The sequence below is a fragment of the Manis javanica genome, chromosome 9 (assembly GCF_040802235.1).
Source record: "Manis javanica isolate MJ-LG chromosome 9, MJ_LKY, whole genome shotgun sequence".
NCBI classification, from domain to species: Eukaryota; Metazoa; Chordata; class Mammalia; order Pholidota; family Manidae; genus Manis; species Manis javanica.
The window spans coordinates 61,035,466-61,057,752 of NC_133164.1; the positions used below are offsets into that span (position 1 = coordinate 61,035,466).

General features: G+C 40.1%; 1 protein-coding gene across 4 annotated transcripts in view; it reads right to left on the minus strand.

Moving 5' to 3' along the window:
• Positions 1-22,287, minus strand: part of MC2R (melanocortin 2 receptor) — a 107,789-nt gene that overhangs the window by 16,983 nt on the left and 68,519 nt on the right. The window contains exon 5 of one of the 4 annotated variants that reach the window (XR_012121094.1): positions 20,553-20,917. The exons of the other annotated variants lie outside the window; for them this stretch is intronic. The gene's annotated coding sequence lies outside the window, so the exon portion shown is untranslated. Of the gene's footprint in view, positions 1-20,552; positions 20,918-22,287 lie in introns of those variants that run through there. 4 annotated transcript variants of the gene reach the window in all.

The following is a 22,287-nucleotide window of genomic DNA, read 5'->3' on the forward strand; positions in this document are numbered from 1 at the left end:
CCATTTTGTAATCGCTGCCTCAAGGCAGGCTGCACTGTCAGGGAAGACAGCTTTCCCATCTCTGATCCTGACAGAACAATTCCATCCACCCTAAGTCCCACAGTCACTGGCTCAGCCTCAGTATAGGGGTGAACCATAGAGTGCTCCACGACCTGGGGAGGGGGCTGCTCCTCTCCTTGGGGAACTTTCAGCTGCTGGGTCTTTATTTTCTTTACAATCACTGGGCATGATTTCAATACAGGAGGGGCTAGTGCCTCTGGCACAACCCCTTCTTCCTTCCCCAGCTCCTCCATTTCTGGGGCTGATGGCACCTTTCTCTCCACTCCCTCAAGTGCCTCCTCGGCTACAGTGCCTCACAACAATGCCAGCTCAGTCTTCAGAAGCTCTCTTATATTCAGCTCAATGCTTCACAGATGCATGTTTTCGTGCCACCTCTGCCTGTGCTTCCCTCAGGAGTTTGTCTTTTTCCTTGATGGCCTCTTCCTCCTTCAGAGCACCTGGCAGCGCTGCCATCTCGTCTCCAATGGCACCTTGCTGCCGGCGCTATCGTGCTGTCTCCTCCCGCATCAATGCCATCTCCTTCCTCAGGGAACCCACAGAAGTTGGCAGCTCTCATTCTCATGCCACCTCCTCTTGCATCAATGCTATTTCCCTCCTTAGGGAACCCACACAAGTTTGCAGCTCACGTTCTCGTGCCTCCATTTCTTGGGTCTCCTCTGTAGATGTTTTTAAGACTGAGAGAAGCAGCCAACCCACAGTCCCCACTGCCTCCCAGGCACTCTGCTTCTCAAACGATCTGCTTTCTATACCAAGAGCCACCCCTACTGCTTGAGGTATCCCTTCCACTTGCCTCCAGTGGGCAGCCTGTCTTTTTCCTTGGTCAACAATGAACCCTGCCGACTTTCACCAATTGTCTTGCCAATGCGTTTCAGCCCAGGGCAAGTTTGCTATGAATTTAATGTGACCAACGAAAATGACAGCAAAACGCTCTTTGGGGTGAAACGGTTATACCCAACTTTATTTCCAGGTGGCAGGTCAGTCACTAGAATCCCATTCACTCAGAGTGAGTCTGTATGCAGCAAGCCAGTCTCTACCTCTCGGCTCCACAGCTGTCCTCTGGGCTTCTCCACACAGTTGTCCCATATAGCCATCTTCTGGGCCTCTCTGCACAATTGTCCTGCACAGCCATCCTCTGGGCCTGTCCTTGGTACTGCCACCACTCCAGCCTCTGCTCTGCTCTCCTGCAGCCTTGCAGCCCTGCCACTGTGTCATGCACAGAGAACTGTTTGGAGCTCTTTTTATAGAGTCAACAGCCATGTATTGCCCACAGGTGTGCAGTGAGCTAGTCAACCATCGCCAGGTGAGAAACCTGGCCACAGGAACTCTCATTTTATCCACTGTGCTAAATAATGGTTTTCTATATCACTGTGCCAGGGAGGGTGCTTTAATAACCCTCACTACTCTCCAGAATACTTTCATTCATTCAAAGACCTGAGTTAGTAGAAGGAAGGAAATAATAAAGATCAGAACAGAGATAAATGAAAGACTGAAAAAATACAAGATCATGAAATTAAAAGGTGATTGTTTGAAAAGATGAACAAAATTGATTGATAAACCTTTAGCTAGAGTCATTAAAAAAAAATGAGAGCTGATTGAAATAGGTAAAACCAGAAATGAAAGAGAAATTATGAGTGACACTGCAGAAATACAAATGATTATGAGTCTATTATTTTAAAAAATTCCAAAAAATTGGACAACCCAGAAAAAATGGGTAAATTCCTAGAAACATTAATCTCCTAAGACTGAACTAGGAAGAAATAGATCATCTGAACAGACTGATTACTAGTAACAACATTGAAATGGTGTGGGGAAGTTGGGGTTCCTATGGCTGGAATCCTCACTGAACTTAAACCCCCTGATGATGTAACTGGCCTGTTGCTAGGCTTCCGCTTCCACACCTTTAGGCAATAAGCTATTATTGTGCTATGTAGAGAGCTCGGCCCAGTGCTCTAGGTGGAGGCAGAGAAGCTAGTGCTCAACCTACCACCAGGAGAACAAGCCAGGTAATAAACCCTTTCACCCCAAAGAACATTTTGCTGTCAATTTCTTTGTTCACGCTTAATCCATAGCAAACTTTCCTGGGGCTGAAACCCATTGGCAAGACAAACAGTAATAAAAAAAATACTACCAAGAAATAGTCCTAGGACCAGATGGCTTTGCAGAAGAATTCTACCAAACACTTAAAGAAGAGTTAATACCAATCCTTCTCAAGCTATTCCAAAATATTGAAAAAGGAAAGCTTTCTCTATTCATTCTACAAAGCCAGCATAAATGCCCAAACTGAAGATAGTATGAAAAAAAAGAAAGAAAATTGCAGACCTGTATCCATGATGAATATAGATGCAGATATCCTCAACAAAATATAAGCAAACTGAACTCAAAAAACATTAAAAGCATCAGTCACCATAACCAATTGGAGTTATGCCACAGATGAAAGGATGGTTCAATATCTATAAATCTCTGTGATACACCACATTAACAGAAGGATCATTTCACTGGATGCTGAAAAACCATTTGACAAAATTCAACATCCATTCATAGTAACAACTCACCAAAGTGAGTATAGAGGGAATATATCTCAACATAATAAAGGCCATATACAAAAAACCCACAGCTAACGTCATACTCAGTGATGAAAATCTGAAAGCTTTTCCTCTAAGATAGGAAACAAGAGAAAGATGCCCACTCTCACCATTTTTATTCAACAAAATATTGGGAGTCATAGCCATAGCAATCAGACAAGGAAAAGAAAGAAAAGGCATCCAAATTGATATGGAAGAAGTAAAATTGTCAGTATTTGCAGATGACAGAAGACTATATGTAGAAAACCCTAAACACTCAATTTAAAAAATTAGAATTAATAAATGAATTCAGTAAAATCATAGGATATAAAATTGGTATGCAGAAATCTGCTGTGTTCCTATACATAAATCATAATGAACAGAGAATGAATTAACAAAAACAGAAATTAGGAAAGTGATCCCATTCATAGTTGCATCAAAAAGAATAAAATACCCAGGAATAAATCTAACCGAGGCAATGAAAAATCTGTACTCTGAAAACTATGTCACTGATGAAAGATATTGAAGATGATGCAAAAAATGGAAAGATACTCTGTGCTTGTGGATAGGAACAATTAATGTTATTAAAATGGCCATACTACCCAAAACAATCTGTAGATTCAATTTTTCACAAAACTAGAACAAACAATCCTGATATTTGTATTGAATCACAAAACACTCCAAATAGCTAAAACTATCTTGAGGAAAAAGAACAAAGCTGGAGTTATCACACTCCCAGATTTCAAACGGTACTACAAAGCTATAGTAATCACAACAGCATGGCACTGACACAAAGACAGACACATAGATAAATGAAATAGAATAGAGCACCTAGAAATAAACCCACACTTACATGGTCAATTAATCTTCAATAGAAGAAGCAAGAATATTTAATGGGGAAAAGACAGTCTCTTCAAAAAAGATGGTGTTGGGAGAACCATACAGCTATGTGCAAAAGAATGAAACTAGATGGCTTTCTTACACCATATACAAAAATAAATTCAAAATGGATTAAAGACCTATGTAAGACTTGAAGCAATAAAACGTCTAAAAGAAAACATACACAGTTAACTCTTGGACATTGGTGTTAGCAATACTTTTTTGGATCTGTCTCCTCATACAAGGGCAACAAAAGCAAAAAAATAACTACATCAAACTAAAAAGCTTCTGCACAGCAAAGGAACCCATCAACAAAATGAGAAGGCAACCTACTGAAAGAAGATATTTGCAAATGATATATTTGATAAGGGGTTAATATCAAAATTATATAAAGCATTCATACAAGTAAACACACACAAAAAATCCAAATGAAAAAATGAGCAGAAGACCTGAATAGACATTTTTCCTAAAAAAAGACATGCAAATGAACAACAGGCAAATGAAAAGATACTTAGTATTGCTAATCATCAGGGAAATGCAAATCAAAATGCAAAGTGAACATCAAAACCTTTCATTGCAACCTCACACCTATCAGAATGGAAGAATGGAAAAGAATGAATAAATAACAAATGTTGGTGAGGATTTGGAAAAAGGGAACCCTTGTGCTGAGTTGGTAGGTGTAAACTGATGCAGCCATTATGGAAAACAGTAAGGAGTTTCCTCAAAAAGTTAAAAATAGAAATACCATATGATCCAAAGTTTCTATTTCTGAGTATTTATTAAGCAATTGCTAAAATGGCCAAACAAAGCATTTTAGAAAGTGACACCAAGAGTTATTATCCCACAATAAAGAGAGAATCAATTTATACTGACACTGGCAGGTATTTTGTTTCCTTTTGTGTTTTTCTTTGCTTCATGCTAACTCTGGCCTTTCACGAGTCAAGCATCTGATTCTCTAAACTCACTATGACTGTGAACTTACTGATCAATCAGCTATTTGTGCATACCCCCATGGGAGATCACACTCAGCATGACTAATGCAGCTAGACTGTGGCTAAGACCTGATGTACAGAGTAATCAAATTTCAATCTTTTTTTGTTTCCATGTACATGTGAATTCAGTTTATTTTTTATGGTTGCCCAGTAGCATTTAATATTTTTGTTATTTTATTTTTTTAATTGAAATATAGTTGATATACAATGTTACTTTGGTTTTAGGTGCACAATACAATGGTTCAACAATTATATATGTTACCAAATGCTCACCAAAATAAGTATAGTTGCTGTCAACATACAAAGATATTACTGTATCTTTGACCCTATACTCTATGCTGTACTTTCATCTCCATGACTGATTTATTTTATAACTGGATGTTTGTTCCTCATTATCTGCCTCTTATATTCATGACTGAAGACCAAGCTCCTCAACTTAAGCTTCCTTAACTGAGATCATAGAAGTCTCACCTCTGGGGCACTGCCTGGAGGCAGAGACAGGAGGGTGAGTGATGAAGGAAAATTGGAGATAGTCTTTCATGGCTGTAGAATCTGGACCCATAGACAACCTTTGCTGACTCATTTTCCCTGAAGGGTTAGGTTTGGAGTGTAAAGTGGAGAATTGGGGGGCAATTATAACCACATAATGACTATAGGGAAAAGCAAAATCAGCTTGTGTCTTTGGACTGGGTCTGGCGGAATATGAATCATCAAAGTTAATGACATCATGGGACAAATGAATGTGGCCCCAGCTACTGTTAAGCTGCTCAACTTGGCAGATGCTCTTTGCAAAAGGAAAGGGAGCATGGGCAACTGTAAAATGAGATTTTTATATTGATTATTGACTTTGACTGGAAAACGGAAAAGTATCACATTTATATTTTAAAGAGCTCTAAAAGAAAGGTGAAGGCTCTATTATTTATTTTCCTATTATGTGTCAACTGGTACTATGTCATGTGCATTTCTCATTTTAACCCTTCTGTCAAAACCATGTGAGGTAATTGTGTTCTTCCCAATCTGCATATGAGGAATTGAGGCAGAGAGGCCAAGATACTGGCTTGACCTTCCATAGGCTTTGAATTGCAGAGTTGGGACTTAAATCAAGGTCTGTGTGGCTCCAAAAAAGAATATCTCTTACACCAAATCAGTTAATAAAGAAATTTTGTTGGGTCTAAAGAATGGAAGTTCCTCAAAAACCTAAAAATGGAAATACCATACAACACAGTAATTCCAATTCTAGGAATTTACCTGAAGAAAACAAAATCACTGATTTGAAGATATATGCACTCCTATGTTTACTGCCATATTATTTACAATAGCCCAAGATATGGAAGCAACAAAAGGGTCCATCCATAGATGAATGGATAAAGAAGATGTGGTACATATACACATGGAATATTATTCAGCCATAATAAAGAAAGAAATCTTGCCATTTGCGACAACATGTGTGGACCTTGAGGGTATTGTGCTGAGTAAAATAAGCCAGGCAGAGAAAGACAAACACCATATGATTTCACTTATTTGTAGAATCTAAAAACAAAACAAAATGAACAAAACAGAAATAGATTCATAGAAGGAGGAAGCAACTGGTGGTAACCATGGGGGAAAGGTTGCAGTGGGAGAATAAAATAGGTGGAGGAGATAAAGAGGCACAAAATCTCAATTATAATACAACAGTCTCAAGGATGAAAGTACAGCATAAAGAATATAGTCAATAATACTGTAATATCTTTCTATACTGATACAATTACATTAGGTGGGGTGAGCATTTAATAATGTATATAACTGTCAAATTGAGGTATGGCAGGGACATGGGACAAACATCATGATAAACTTTTCCTGCCTATGATGAGAAGTGCTAAGCTATACATATTATAGTAAGAATAAGAGGGACCCTGTTTTAAGGCTAAGATTCATTAAAAAAAACAGAGTTAGGAAGTAAGATTCCTAATACATTTTATAATCAGACAATAAGCAATCCTATCTTAAGGCAGGGTAAGTAGTCCTAAAAGATATGGCTCTACTGCTTGAGGGTAACCACTATCTTGGAGAAGAACAGGATCAAGAAATTCCTTGTGTTGAGTTTATCTTACAGAATATCTAGTGGACTGACTGTGGCTAGTGACATAATGTCTCTCACAGGAGATAGGCATCCTGAGACCACATGTCAAGCCTATTCCCCTGGCCCCCACCTTTTTCCCCATTCTTGGAAGCCTTAAGTGCACTCCTCTAGGGTTGCCCACACTTCCCTTTCTTTGAGAGTGTACATTTTGCCTTAAACAAAGCCTTCTCACTGCTCAACTTTTTGCATTTTCTCTGCACTCTTCCAGTGGCAAGCATCTTTGTTACTTTGCTATTTCATTGTATTTTCTAGACCTAAGCACACGTTTTCACTCTGCCTCTGAAGTAGGGAGGAGTCCCTGAGATCTCTGACTTGGGCTTGCAAGTTCCTGTCACCTGGGTGACCTGGACAGGACTGCAGCTGTTGGATCATGCTCTTTAGCAGTCTGCTCCAAAATCTCTTTTCTTTACCTGTGTGAGGTTCTCAAACACAATCTCACTCTATCCAGTGCCCTGAGACTCCCCCAAATCCTGGGGTGGTAGGGGCTTAGTTTCCATGCTATGCAGATTCAAGAAGACATTGGACTCCAGGTGATCCTGGTTTTAGGAGTTGACAAGGGAACCTCCCTATGTCAAGCAGGAGTTCAATGAACTTCCCTTTCTTCCCTCTGTTCTTCCTTGCTCTCTGCTGCCTGCACACCTGCTGACATCTGCTCATACTCTCACTTTAATGAATTCCTTCCTTACCTACACTCATCTGACCTTTTCAAGAATTCTTTCTTATTTGTAAAGAACCCTACCCAGTCCAGGTTGAGGTTTCACCTAGTGTGCAGGGAGAGACTTCCCAGACATAGCTGCCTGACAAAAAAAACCACTGTTGTATACTTGAAGTCACTATAATATTGTATATAAACTATACTTCAATAAAAAATTCTTACTGGCTTTGTTAGGTTGAAAGATAGACATGAGCATAAGGGGAAGGGAGCATAAGGTTCAAGGAAAAAACACTGACCAAACTCTGCCCAGGTAGGGCATCCTACATGAAGACAACAAAGGCTTTCTAAGGAGATAACTTCTTGACTAATCAGATGAGGCCAAACTGGTCCCAACCAGGTCCCAATGCAGGCACAATGGAATAAAACTAAGAACTGTTCAAACCATACCTTCTCATAATCTCATTTAAATAAAATTGAGGTTTTGCTTCCCCCATTCCCCTTGGGTTTTTCTGTGTGCATTTTTGGAAAAGACAGAAGCACCAAGGGAACAGGTGTATAACTAGTGCTGTCAATCAAATGACCTCACCTTGTCAACCAAAATTAGTGCCTCCCAACTAGGTGGTGATAAATAGACCCTTCCCTAAAAATTCAGGGCCTTTGTCTACTATTACTCTGGCCCACTCCTCCTTTGGAGTATATTCAAATAAAACTTTCACTCTGCTCCACTACTGTGGCTCTGCCTTTCAATTTTTTGTTGCATTAGAGGAAAACCTTTAACAGCTTTAGTACAAACAAACTAACTTAAAAACCTTAAACCAGTATACCTGACCAATTCAGGATAGTATTCCCAACTCTCCCTCAAAGATTATTAAAGAAATTCAGAGAGGAAGAGCCAAGATGGTGGCATGAGTAGGGCAGAAATCTCCTCCCAAAACCATATATATTTTTGAAACTACAACAAATACAACTATACCTAAAAGAGAGACCAGAGGATACAGTACAACAGCCAGGCTACATCTACATCTATCAGAACTCAGCATCTCTTGAAGGGGGTAAGATACAAGCTGCAACCTGGTGGGAACCAAGCGCTCCCCTCACCCCAGCTCACCGGCAGGAGGAAAGGAGTCAGAGTGGGGAGGGAATGGAAGCACAGGACTGCTGAATACCCAGCCCTAGTCATCCGCACCAGGAGCACAGACACACATTGCATGGTGTGCTGGGGATTATGTAAACAGAAAAGTAAAATCTGCAAGCAGGTCCCCACAGCTGGCTCCCCTGGGACAAAAGAAAAGCGAGTGCTTTTTGAAAGTCCTAAAGTGACAGGGGCTTCACAGCTGGACAGAATTGTCCTGGCACACTCAGCCCAGCATGCTGGGAATCCTGAGGAACTTCACATGCCCCAGCCTCTTGGGTGGCAACACAGCACTGAAGCCCCTCACAGTGATAAGCAGCCTGCCATTCATTCCCAGCCAGCACTGCCCTGCCACAGCAGCTGAGCAGCTGGAGAGCGGCCGTGCCCACAGCAAGCATCCAGAGTCTCCTCACAGCACACAGCCACCTGGGCCAGACCCAGAGGCCGCTGCCAGTGCACAGCTGTATGGTGCAGGCAGAGGAAGCAAGGGCAAAGCACAGAGGAGTGCCAATCTCGGAGAGCACAACTGGCACACCTGCCACTCCCTACAGGGCACTGGGCTACCCTGATGGCTGCCCCACCCACAGCGGCTCAGGGGATTAACCAGGAGGCTGCTCCCGGTGTGCGGGTAATTGACACAGGCAGTGGAGAATGGCAAGGTGACCAGCAAGCAGGAAGGGACTTTGTTCTCCCAGCTGATCCATGTACCACCTGACTGAGACTACCTCTATCACCATGAAAAGGCAGAAGAATTTGGTCCAGTCCAGAATTAGCCAGATAACACCCGAGAGAGGGCCTGGGGAGATAGATATAACTAGTCTTCCTGAAAAAGAATTCAAAATAAAGGTCATAAGCATGCTTTTGGACCTGCAGAGAAATATGCAAGAGCTAAGGGATCAAGATAGGAGGGAGAATACAGAAATAAAACAATCTCTGGAAGGACTAGATCAGACTGAATGAGGTGCAAGAGACCACTAATGGAATAGAAATCAGAGAACAGGAATACATAGAAGGTGAGGCAGAGAGAGAGATAAAAGGATCTCCAGGAATGAAAGAATATTAAGACAACTGTGTGAGCAATCGAAATGGAACAATATTTGCATTATAGGGGTACCAGAAAAAGAAGAGAGAGAAAAAGGGATAGAAAGTGTATTTGAAGAAATAATTGCTGTAAACTTCCCCAAACTGGGGACAGAAATAGTCTCTCAGACAATGGAATCCACAGAACACCCAACACAAGGGACCCAAGGAGGACAACACCAAGACATATAATAATTAAAATGGCAAAGATCAAAGACTAGGACAGAGTATTAAAGGTAGCCAGAGAGAGAAAAAAGGTCACCTGCAAAGGAAAACCCATCAGGTTATCATCAGACTTCTCAACAGAAACCTTACAGGCCAGAAGAGAATGACATGATATATTTAATGCAATGAAACAGAAGGGCCCTGAACCAAGAATACTGTATCCAGCATGATTATCATTTAAATATGAAGGAGGGATTAAACAATTCCCAGATAAGTAAAAGTTGAGGGAATTTGCCTTCCACAAACCAAATCTACAGGATATTTTAAAGGGACTGCTCTACATGGAAGCACTCCTAAGGCTAAATAGATGTCAACAGAGAAAATAAAATCACACCAAAGAAAGCAGATCAACCAAATACTAACTAAAGGCAAAAAACAAAATCAACTATTCACAAAAGCAGTCAAAGGAAACACAAAAGAGTACAGAATAAAACACCTAACATATAAAGAATGGAGGAGGATGAATAAGAAGGGAGAGAAATAAAGAATCATCAGACTGTGTTTATAATAGCTTAATAAGTGAGTTAAGTTAGACGGTTAGATATTAAAGAAGCTACCCTTGAACCTTTAGTAACCACAAGTATAAAGCCTGCAATGGCAATAAGTACATATCTTTCAATAATCATCCTAAATGTAAATGCACTGAATGCACCAATCAAAAGACACAGAGTAATAGCTGGATAAAAAAGCAAGACCCATCTTTATTCTCCTTTCAGGAGACTCACCTCAAATGCAAAGACATACACAGACTAGAAGTCAAGAGATGGAATAAGACATTTCATGCAAACAATAGGGAGAAAAAAGCAGGTGTTGCAGTACTTCTATCAGACAAAATAGGCTGCAAAACAAAGAAAGTAACAAGAGATAAAGGACATTACATAATGATAAAGGGGTCAATCCAACAAGAGGATATAATCATTATAAATATCTATGCACCCAATACAGGAGCACCAATATATGTGAAACAAATACTAACAGAATTAAAGGACGAAATAGAATACAATGCATTCATTTTAGGAGACTTCAATACACCACTCACTTCAAAGGACACATCCACCTGACAGAACATAAGTAAGGACACAGAGGCACACACAACATATTAGAACAGATGGACCTAACAGATATCTACAGAACTCTACATCCAAAAGCAGCAGGATACACATTCTTTTCAAGTGCACATGGAATATTTTCCAGAAAAGACCACATAATAGGCCACAAAAACAGCCTCGGTAAATTCAAAAAGATTGAAATTCTACCAACCAACTTCTCAGACCACAAAGGTATAAAACTAGAAATAAATTGTACAAAGAAAGCAAAAAGGCTCACAAACACATGGAGGCTTAACAACATGCTCCTAAATAATCAATGGATCAATGACCAAATTAAAATAGAGATCAAGCAATATATGGAAACAAATGACAACAGCACAAAGAACCAACTTCTGTTGGACACAGCGAAGGCAGTTCTAAGAAGAAAGTATATAGCAATCCAGGCCTTTGAAAGAAGGAAGAACAATCCCAAATGAATAGTTTAAATTCACAACTATTGAAACTGGAAAAAGAAGAACAAATGAGGACCCAAATCAGTAGACAGAGGGACATAATAAAGATCAGAGAAGAAATAAATAAAATTGAGAAGAATAAAAGAATAGAAAAAATCAATGAAATCAAGAGCTGGTTCTTTGAGAAAATAAACAAAATAGATAAGCTCCTAGCCAGACTTATTAAGAGAAAAAGATAATCTATACACATCAACAGAATCAGAAATGGGAAAGGAAAAATCACGATGGACCTCACAGAAATACAAAGAATTATTAGAGAATACTATGAGTATGTATATGCTAACAAGCTGGAAAACCTAGAAGAAATGGACAACTTTCTAGAAAAATACAACCTTCCAAGACTGACCAAGTGAGAAACACAAAAATTAAACAAACCAATTACGAGCAAAGAAATTGAAGTGGTAATCAAAAAACCACCCAAGAACAAAACCCCCGGTCCAGATGGATTTACCTCAAAATTTTATCAGACATATAGAGAAGACATAATAACCATTCTCCTTCAAGTTTTCCAAAAAACAGAAGAGGAGGGAATACTCCCAGACTCTTTCTATGAAGCCAACATCACCCTCCGACCAAAACCAGGCAAAGACCCCACCAAAAAAGAAAATTACAGACCAATATCCCTGATGAACATAGATGCAAAAATACTCAACAAAATTTTAGCAAACCGAATTCAAAAATACATCAAGAAGATCGTACACCATGATCAAGTGGGATTCTCCTCAGGGATGCAAGGATGGTACAATATTCGAAAATCCATCAACATCATCCACCACATCAACAAAAAGAAGGACAAAAACCACACGATAATCTCCATAGATGCTGAAAAAGCATTTGACAAAATTGAACATCCATTCATGATAAAAACTCTCAACAAAATGGGTATACAGGGCAAGTACCTCACCATAATAACGGCCATATATGACAAACCCACAGCCAACATCATACTTAACAGCGAGAGGCTGAAAGCATTTCCCCTAAGATTGGGAACAATATAGGGATGCCCACTCTCCCCACTTTTATTCAACATAGTACTGGAGGTTTCAGCCATGGCAATCAGACAAAAAAAAGAAATAAAAGGCATCCAGATTGGTAAGGAAGAAGTCAAACTGTCACTATTTGCAGATGACATGATATTGTACATAAAAAAACCCTAAAGAATCCACTCCAAAACTACTAGAACTAATACCTGAATTCAGCAAAGTTGCAGGATACAAAATGAATACACAGAAATCTGTTGCATTCCTATACACTAACAAAGAACTAGCAGAAAGAGAAATCAAGAAAACAATTTCATTCACAATTGCATCAAAAAGAATAAAATACCTAGAAATAAACCTAACCAAGGAAGTGAAAGACCTATACCCTGAAAACTACAAGACACTCTTAAGAGAAATTAAAGAGGACACCAATAAATGGAAATTCATTCCATGCTCTTGGCTAGGAAGAATTAATATTGTCAAAATAGCCATCCTGCCTAAGCAATCTACAGACTCAATGCAATCCCTATCAAAATACCAACAGCATTCTTCAAAAAACTAGAACAAATAGTTCTAAAATTCATATGGAACCACAAAAGACCCTGAATAGCCAAAGTAATCCTGAGAAGGAAGAATAAAGCAGGGAGGATCTTGCTTCCTAACTTCAAGCTCTGCTACAAAGCCACAGTAATCAAGACAATTTGGTACTGGCACAAGAACAGACCCATAGACCAGTGGAACAGAATAGAGAATCCAAATATTAACCCAAACATATACAGTCAATTAATATATGATAAAGGAGCCATGGATATAAAATGGGGAAATGACAGCCTCTTCAACAGCTGGTGTTGGCAAAACTGGACAGCTACATGTAAGAGAATGAAAGTGGATCATTGTCTAAGCCCATACACAAAAGTAAATTCAAAATGGATCAAAGACCTGAATGTAAGTCATGAAACCATAAAACTCTTAGAAAAAACATAGGCAAAAATCTCTTGGACATAAACATGAGAAACTTCTTCATGAACATATCTCCCCAGGCAAGGGAAACAAAAGGAAAAATGAACAAGTGGAACTATATCAAGCTGAAAAGCTTCTGTACAACAAAAGACACCACCAATAGAACAAAAAGTCATCCTATAGTATGGGAGAATATATTCATAAATGACAGATCTGATAAAGGGTTGACATCCAAAATATATAAAGAGCTCACATACCTCAACAAACAAAAAGCAAATAATCCAATTAAAAAATGGGCAGAGTTGCTGAACAGACAGTTCTTCAAAGAAGAAATTCAGATGACCAACAGGCACATGAAAAGATGCTCCACATTGCTAGTCATCAGAGAAATGCAAATCAAAACCACAATGAGATATCACCTCACACTAGTAAGAATTGCCTCCATCCAAAAGACAAACAACAACAAATGTTGGTGAGGTTGTGGAGAAAGGGGAACCCTCCTACGGTGCTGGTGGAAATGTAAATTAGTTCAACCATTCTGGAAAGCAGTACGGAGGTTCCTCAAAAAACTCAAAATAGAAATACCATTTGACCCAGGAATTCCACTCCTAGGAATTTACCCTAAGAATGCAGCAGCCCAGTTTGAAAAAGACATATACACTCCTATGTTTATCGCAGCACTATTTACAATAGCCAAGAAATGGAAGCAACCTAAGTGTCCATCAGTAGATGAATGTATAAAGAAGAGTTGGTATATATACACAATGGAATATTTTCAGCCATAAGAAGAAAATAACTCCTACCATTTGCAACAACATGGCTGGAGCCAGAGGATATTATGCTCAGTGAAATGCCAGGTGGCAAAAGGCAAGTATCAAATGATTTCACTCATCAGTGGAGTATAAGAACAAAGAAAAAAACTGAAGGAGCAAAACAGCAGCAGACTCACAGAACCCAAGAATGGACTGGGGAGGATGGGTGGGAAGGGTAGTATAAGGTCAGGGGGTAAAGGGCGCATTATGATTAGCATGTATAATGTGGGGGGTGGCCACTGGGAGGGCTGTGCAACACAGAGAAGACAAGTAGTGATTCTACAGCATCTTACTATGCTGATAGACAGTGACTGTAACAGGGTAATGGGGGGGGGACTTGTTGATGGGGGAGTCTAGTAAACATAATGTTCCTTAAGTAACTGTAGATTAATGATGTCAAAATAAAACAAAAAATAAAAAAGATGTTCAGAGAACAGAGAGACCCCCTAATCCTCACTTTTGGTTGAGAAAGTACACTGATGCCATTGGAGCCCTTGAGTGGAAAATCTGTGGGTATCCTGGAGATGGTGAGCTGTGTTTTCAGGGCTCCCCTGAATCTTTCTGAAGATAAACTAGCAGCACTGTGCCTGCATTTTCTCTGCACTGCTGAGAGTTTGTTGTGTTCCTCATCTGGAGAACAGCTGGTGGGAAGAATAATATGGCTTATTTTCCTATTGGGAATGATTTTTATTATATGGATTTCACTTTTTTCAGATGATAATTTTATATATTAGCTTTACAGAAAGCATAGGATTGAGCTCTGGGTTGGGGGTAGTCTTTGTGAACTGCTGGGTGTGGCTGGGACTGAGGTGGATAAGATTCTGGATTAGCTCTTAGTGAATGGAGAGCCTCCATTCCAATGTGTGAGTTCCCCCCACTGCAACACCAAGCAATTCTTGATGCCAACTGGATGTTCTACTATTCAACTCAGTTCTGACACTATCTGCATGGAGATAGAACCTTATCCCACCTCAGTCTTACAAGACTTCCCTTCTACCCCTTCAGGTGCCAATCACAAATTCAGGTTGTCACCTTTGTCTCTGACCCATTGGCTACAAATCAGAGGTTCCAATGACCCCTTCCTTGGGTTCAATTAATTTGCTAGAGCATATCACAGAATTTAGATAAACAGTTTACATAAAAGATTACCAATTTACTATAGAAAGCTACATCTCAGGAACAGCCAGATGGAAAAGATGCAAAGGCCAGGTTTGGGGAAAGTGCATGGAGCTCCCATGCCCTCTGAGCACACGACTCACCCACCCGCCCCATCTCCAAGTGTTCACCAACCCAGAAGCTTTCAAATCAATTCCTTTGGGGCTTTTATGGAGGCTTGTTTAGATAGGTATGATTGATTAAATCATTGGCCTTTGGCAATTGATTCAGCCTCCCCGTGTCTCCCCTCCCTGGAGGTCAGTGGGTGGGAATGAAAGTTCTAACCCTCTAATCACATGGTTGGTCCCCAAGCAACCAGCCCCCATCCTCAGGTGCTTTTCAAAAGCCCCCTCATTAACATAACAAAGAACACCTTTATTGCTTTTAGCACTTAGAAAATTCCAATGGCTTTTGTAGCTCTGTGTCAGAAATGTGAAGGAAGACCAATTACACATTTCTTATTACAAATCATAGTATCACAAGGCTCCTCTCAGCAGTCCAGCTTCTGTGCTGCCTTCTTTCCTTGTCTTCACTGGATGCATTTAACATTTTAATTTCATTCTTTGAATAGGTACTACAGTCATATATATTTATATGTGTATACAAGTACATATGTGTAGATATGTATGAATAATAAAAGGTCTTCCTATCACCTTTATCCCATATGCCCCATTACTCCTCAAGAGGTGACCAATCTCTCCTGGAGTTTCTTATGCATATATAAGCAAGTATGCATATGTGCATCTTCTCCTAGTTGTTAGGTTCTCTGAGGAACAGGTGACAAGATGGGATTAGAAATGCCTATGAAGGATAAAGAGGCAGGGCACAGGAGCAGGCAGGGGAGGACTGTGAAGCCCATCTGACTCTGGCCTCAATGGGGAAGGAAGGAGAATTGAGCAAGGAGAGTCTGAGATGTAAAGAAAGAAGAGATGAGAAATGGGAAACAACAGTAAAATCTTGAAAACCAACATTTAGGGACAGTTTTGGTTTTGTTAGGCAGAAAGACAGACAGGAGTTGGGTAGAAAGAGAAAAAAAGAGAGTAAAGCCACTAAAAGTGACTCAAAGTCTTAACCAAAAAAATACCCCAGAGTGCCAAAAGGTACTCACAGTGAATTAGTTGAAGTTTCAAGGGCCAGGAGTGACTTGGAATGTCCATTCCCCAGAAGAAAAACAACTCCCCAGATGAGAAGCATCCAAGCACAGACACTCCCCAGATAAAGAAAAACATCAGAGTATAGCTCATGTCTTCTTTTTACCAATTAGATCAGGCCTCCAAGGCCAAAGATTGTCAATCAAGGACTTCCCTGTCCTGCCAAAAACCCCATAAAAAGAAGCCTCACAGTAAGCAGCCTGCCTGTTCAACCTTAGGCAGGTCTGCCCTGTTACTCTGCTGCAGAGTATAATAAAACTTTGCTTTCTTTACTTTGGTTTAACAATTCACTCTGACTTTCCTATGATTCTGAACCAAGTTCCTTCCCAACAGTTTTACATAAATTAAAAGTAGCCACATTGTAGACTTTGTCCTGACTGGACCCATTTTAGTTCCATCTAGGGGCTGTCTACCTTAATGTAGGGATGTAGGAGGGAATCTCCTGCTCAGATAGGTCAGTGACCCAGTGTGGCATTAAATATTTTGAGTATTACTCTGACTGAAGGTCAAGATGAAGTCTCTGAAATGTTGGAAGCCACTCTTTGGAAGGGGAAGACCTATTTAGACTTTCACCAGTCATTAAAGGCTCTGACAGACACATAAAAAATGGAGGACAAAGAGTGGAGACCAGCAGGGTGGAGTCTATGCGGGCCAGTGAGCTTGCCCCAGTCTTCCTTCCTGCCCAGAAACCAATGCCACATGGCACTGGCAGTCCCTGCAGGAGGCTGTGTGGTCAGAGTAGAGTGTGTGTTACTTAATAGCGGTCTTGCCACAGTTTTGACACAATCAATCCCCTGCAGGAGGATCTTGAGCCCTTGCCAGTTCACACCCTCTCTCCCAGATGTTTTGACCTGAGTAGGGCAGAATATTTTGAAGGACTTCTCTTGAAAGTGATTGAATAAATTGAGAAGATTCTGTGCTTGTTGTGAGGAACTTTAAAGGTGATGTCATTTTCAATGAAATACACCCCCTCCTCTTGTACCTCCCACTGGACGCCCAAGCCCACCACTGGTATTGAGCTGATATTTTTCAGACAGGAGTGCTACTGATTGCTGTGGAATGATTTGTGAAGGCTTCCATCTGATTTCTTATTTGGTTTAATTCTGTGTGACCTTCTAAAATGAACATTTTTGTATGACTGAAAGATGACCCCAAATCAAGCATGGGTATTATTATCCACTGTGGTTTGTGAGGGTAGAAAAGAATCTAATTTGGAAGAATGTTAGTACTGAAGTTAAAAGTCAGAGAAGTAATTCTGTACAACCTTGCCTTTGGTTCTCTTGGAATCAACTGATGTGCAAAAAACTTCCAATTTGAAGTAAAAGAAGTGGGTAAAATTGTAGTATTTCCAGAATATCTCACTTGGCTTTAGTACATCTGCATATCAATAGGCATTCAGAGATGGAAAGAAGTATGGCTTTAGTGCATTTGCTTCATTCCTCAGCAGTGGAAAGAAGTTCATCTCCATATCAAAGGGTAATTAACTGGGCAAGAAGGGCTTATCTGAACCCAAGAGGTGAGGGGGAGGGCCGCTTTTGCTTCTGCTGGAGCAGGAAAGAGAGAGGGCCCAGACTGCAGTTTGTAATCAATAAACAGATTTTAAACTTTATTTCTCCCTTTAACTGGTTTTGGTTTTTAGAGGTATTTTGCCCTGGGATTTCCTCTCCCTGGACTTACAGAAGCTTATTGATTTGTTTACTTTATAGCACTGTTAATATTTATATGGAGCAGCAGAACTGAATTGATAAAGTGGAAGGGCCTTGGAGGTACCTATGCTCATCAGTTATGATGCTGAGAATTTTTTCATTTAGGGATATTTTTCTTGCTTGTCTTTTCCACCAAATTGAACAAAAAAGGCTTTATGTTTATGACTTTCATTCCCCGGACCCTACCAAAGTAGTAGTAATCTCAACTAGTCCCAACCATCACTTGTGCCAGCTTCATCATTTTTATTTACTTTGGGGTTTGACATAAATATTTGTCTTGTCAGCAAGGGGAAACTCAATCGAAATCATTAACAAAATAGGAGATTGAGTTTCATACATACAACTAAATGGATATTGATTTTTCTCAAATTATATAATGCAAATGAAGATAAAAGACTCCACTGAAGTAGAAAGGCTGAGTCTATAGGGTATTTAGGTCTGTTACCTTGTTCAATTATATTCCAGAAAGATGGTGCATGTTTCTGGGAAAGGAGCATGTTCACAAAAATACAGCTGTACATGCTCACCAGAGGGATTACCTAAAAGATATTATTAAATCTCATCTCCAGACACCTGACTGTGACAAGGTATTTGGCCTCTGGAGGAGTTCATATTTTTAGCAATGATATATCTTTATGTCTCTGTTTACTCACTTTTCTTTCTCTTTGAAATAATTTCTAATATTCTTAGAAAATTTCCAATATTCTTGGAAGGGAAATTTGAGAAATGGTGTGTGTGTGGTGGGGGTGGGGAGAGAAATGACAGATGAAGACATAGGTGTATGAGTATTATTAGAGTTTTATATCCAATTTATCCTAAAGATAGAATTTGTGAGTTATTTTTTGTCTTAGGTAAGAGAAATGATCATTGAAACAAAGAAAAAGCACCAAGGAAATAGATCTCCTTAACCTTGGTCATCTTTAGTTCCCACATATGTAAATGGAGGCAACACTACCTAGGTCATAGAGTTCTTACATTACAGTTTGGTTTACATATGATACTATATGCAAATTCCCCAGCCCAGAGGCAGAATGCAGTGTGGGCACTATAAAGGGTATTACTCTTCCATGAGTTCTTATCTCCAGGAAGCTGTTTGCCTTTCACAGTTTTACTACTGTCCTCTCTCTGAAATTTTCCATTAGTTAAGCCTTAAGTCAAGACCAAATGCTTTGAGTGTCTGCCTACCATCTAAATCACATGACCCTTCTTTGCTCTCATGTCCTGAAGCATGTTTTGTTCTAGCCTTGAATTTGGCATGTGGCATAGTCTGCTCATGTGAAAAGTCAACTTCCAGTGTTTATGTGTCATCTCCTGAGTAGCCACACATAACACCCTGGAGAACTGGTGAATTCTAAGTCCCTCCTCTTTACATCCACTTCAGTGACTTACTGAGGTGCCAAGTAACTACTTGTTAATGTGTCAAAATGTGACCCTAATCAATGGGATATCAACAGTTTGTGTTTCTAAAGAGATATATTTGGGGGACATAATATGTGCAAGAAACAGAGTTAGTGGGTTCATTTTTTCATATGTCATATCTTAAAAGTTTTAGTGGATAATATTTCTGTTAAATTTTGTGGCAAAATGAGTGCTTTTGCCAGAGATTAAAATTTTGTTTTCCTCTTCTTTTGAAGTAGTGCCAGTAAAATGGACAGCCTTCACTCTTCTCAGAAATGGTGAACTATCAGGTTCTCATGTCCCAGAAAACACAGGAGCATGTTCAGGGCCAATGTTTTCATGGGTGGTAAAAGCAGAAAATAATGAGACCTTTTGTGCAAGAGAGAAAGGAAGACTGTTTTACTTAAAAGGGGCAAAAGAGTACATTTTGCGAGTAGAATGTAGTTGAAATCTGATGTCTTAGTTTTTGAATGTTGAAAAGGAAAAATGTCCAACCTCCAGGACAGTTTAGTCTTAGGTAAAAAAAATCAGTGGGTCTTTGAAGAGGAAGAGTGGGAAGGTGAAGGTCAAACCCAGTTGTGGCCCAGAACTTCAGGGTTGTTTAGTACCCTGGGGGTTACAGCTGATGGGTTTGAAAGTGCTGATGAGTATGAGCCTGGGTCTGAGCATCCTGATGAGGCATGCCTGGCAGGGCTGGCCCAGGTGCCTAAGGGAACCATGGCCACCTGGACAGCAAACACTTGGAAGGTGTAGTGGTTCCCAACAGTGTGGCACCATGTGGCAATGAGAAGTAAAGACAGTGGTAGATTGACCAAATGCAAGACCACCATTACTCAGCTTTGGAGTCTGTAAGCTGGTAAGGTTTTTGAAAATTCAGGGTACAGAGACAGCCTAGAGGAAGATATTGGCTTTTCCCCTCCAATATAACAGATTGGTGCTTGAGCACTTAATTCAAATATTAAGGGATGTGACTACTTTTACCACTATTTTGTGGAACTACCCATACTGGTTACATGAGGTCTGTCTATATTAAAACCTGAAGTATGTGAGATATTCAGGATAAAAAGTGTAAGATAAATTCTAGCCGAAATAAGCAGGCGAAGAGAGGCAACAAAGGGCCAGGTAGTTTATTTGCATGCACCCCCAGATGATGTTCCACGGCCTGTGTATTACAGGCTGGAGAAGTCACACCCAGTCAGGGAGGTGGGGACTTATAAGGGATTAGGAGGGGGAGGAGTGGGTAAATTATCCTAGGGGGTGTGGAGAGGTATGATAGGCTAAAGGTGACATAATAGACAACTAGAAACTTTTTTTCCTTCCAAGAAGAAGGAGGCTGACATCCGGGTCTTAGTTGGCACATCAGAAGGATGGAATTCAGGAAGAGCTGTCCCCTTTCCATATAAGGCATGGACCTTGGGGTCTGGTCTGTTCTCCCCCTATGGCATCTCTCTGTTCTGTTTTCATGTCCTTCTTTTTCCTTCCTCCAGCCTAACATAAAGTGTTGTATCATTCTATGAATAAAAGTTAGGAAATACAGACCACAATTAAAAAGAATAAGACCAATATTATCAATGTAGAGGAATTAAAATGTTCACTAATTTCACATCTCTGGGGTTCCATTTGGTGCAAATCAAAAGGTAGCCTGGTGAGTTGAAAAGGTTATAGGTCTCCCAGAAGCAGGACATCCCTTCTCTGATTCTGTTTGAAGTGTTTTTATCTAGGAAAAATAAATGCTAATGATTGGCTGGACTGCATGGGAAGTAATTATTCTCTCCTTCGTGTGAAAGTTGGATGAAGGAAAGAAAAATGGCTAAGGAAAATGGTTTTCTATTAACATTGAAGCCTAATCTGACCAACGACAGTTCAAAGAAATCAAAATTGAAGAAAAGAAGATGAAAAAATAGTTATAAGTACACTAAGATGCTGTGAATTTATAACTATCTCTCCTGGAGCTTCATTTTTATTGAGTCAAGAAACTCCATCAAACCCTTTGTCTTTCCTGAGTGTTTCAGCCCCAGGCAAGTTCACTATGGATTCAGTGAGACTGAGAAATGATAATAGAACATTCTTCGGGTAAAAGTGTTTATACCCAGCTTTATTCTCCTGGCAGTAGGTCGAGCACTAGAATCACATCTGCATCCAGCAGTCTGCAGATCCTTATTCCACCTTTGTCTCAGCCTCCACCCAGAGCACTGGGGGGAGCTCTTTATCTAGTAACTCAGTCAATAATAGCTTCTTGCCTAGGGTGTGGAAGCATTAGCCTAGCAGTAGGCCAATTACATCATCAAGCAGTTTAGGGTCAGGTGCCAATCTTGGTCATAGGAACTTCCTTTTTCCCCACACCCTTTTTGCAGTTAAGTACTAGATTCAGCACTAGATTAAGAATCAGTACTAGATTCTTCTCTGCAAAGTTCTGTTTCCATTCCCCTCCCTAAAATGGCTCCAGATTTCCCTTCTTTTGCCACAGCATGAAATAGTTTCTAACTGGTTCAGTCTGCTGAACAAATGCCATTAAATAAAACAATATTAAACAGCTGCTTTCCTCTTCCAGATGAGAAATTTTTAACCCTTTTCATATATTTGGATGGACTTCCTGAGGCCTTCTCTGACTCACCTGGCTCCTCTTATCAGCACCTTTGGGAAGTGAGCTGACACCAGCCTAACTGGACTAGGTTGCCCTCAGCACAAGGGCAGCTTTTGGTCTTTGGACCCTGCTCTGGAGTGTTGAGAAACTAGTGATCACTTTGTGCTGTGTGCCCCCCAAGGTGGGTCTCAGCTTCCAAGTTGTTATCCAGGGGGAGTGGCAGGAGTGTGTATATGGGAGAATTATAGGGGAGAAAACTTTTGGATCTTTTGGC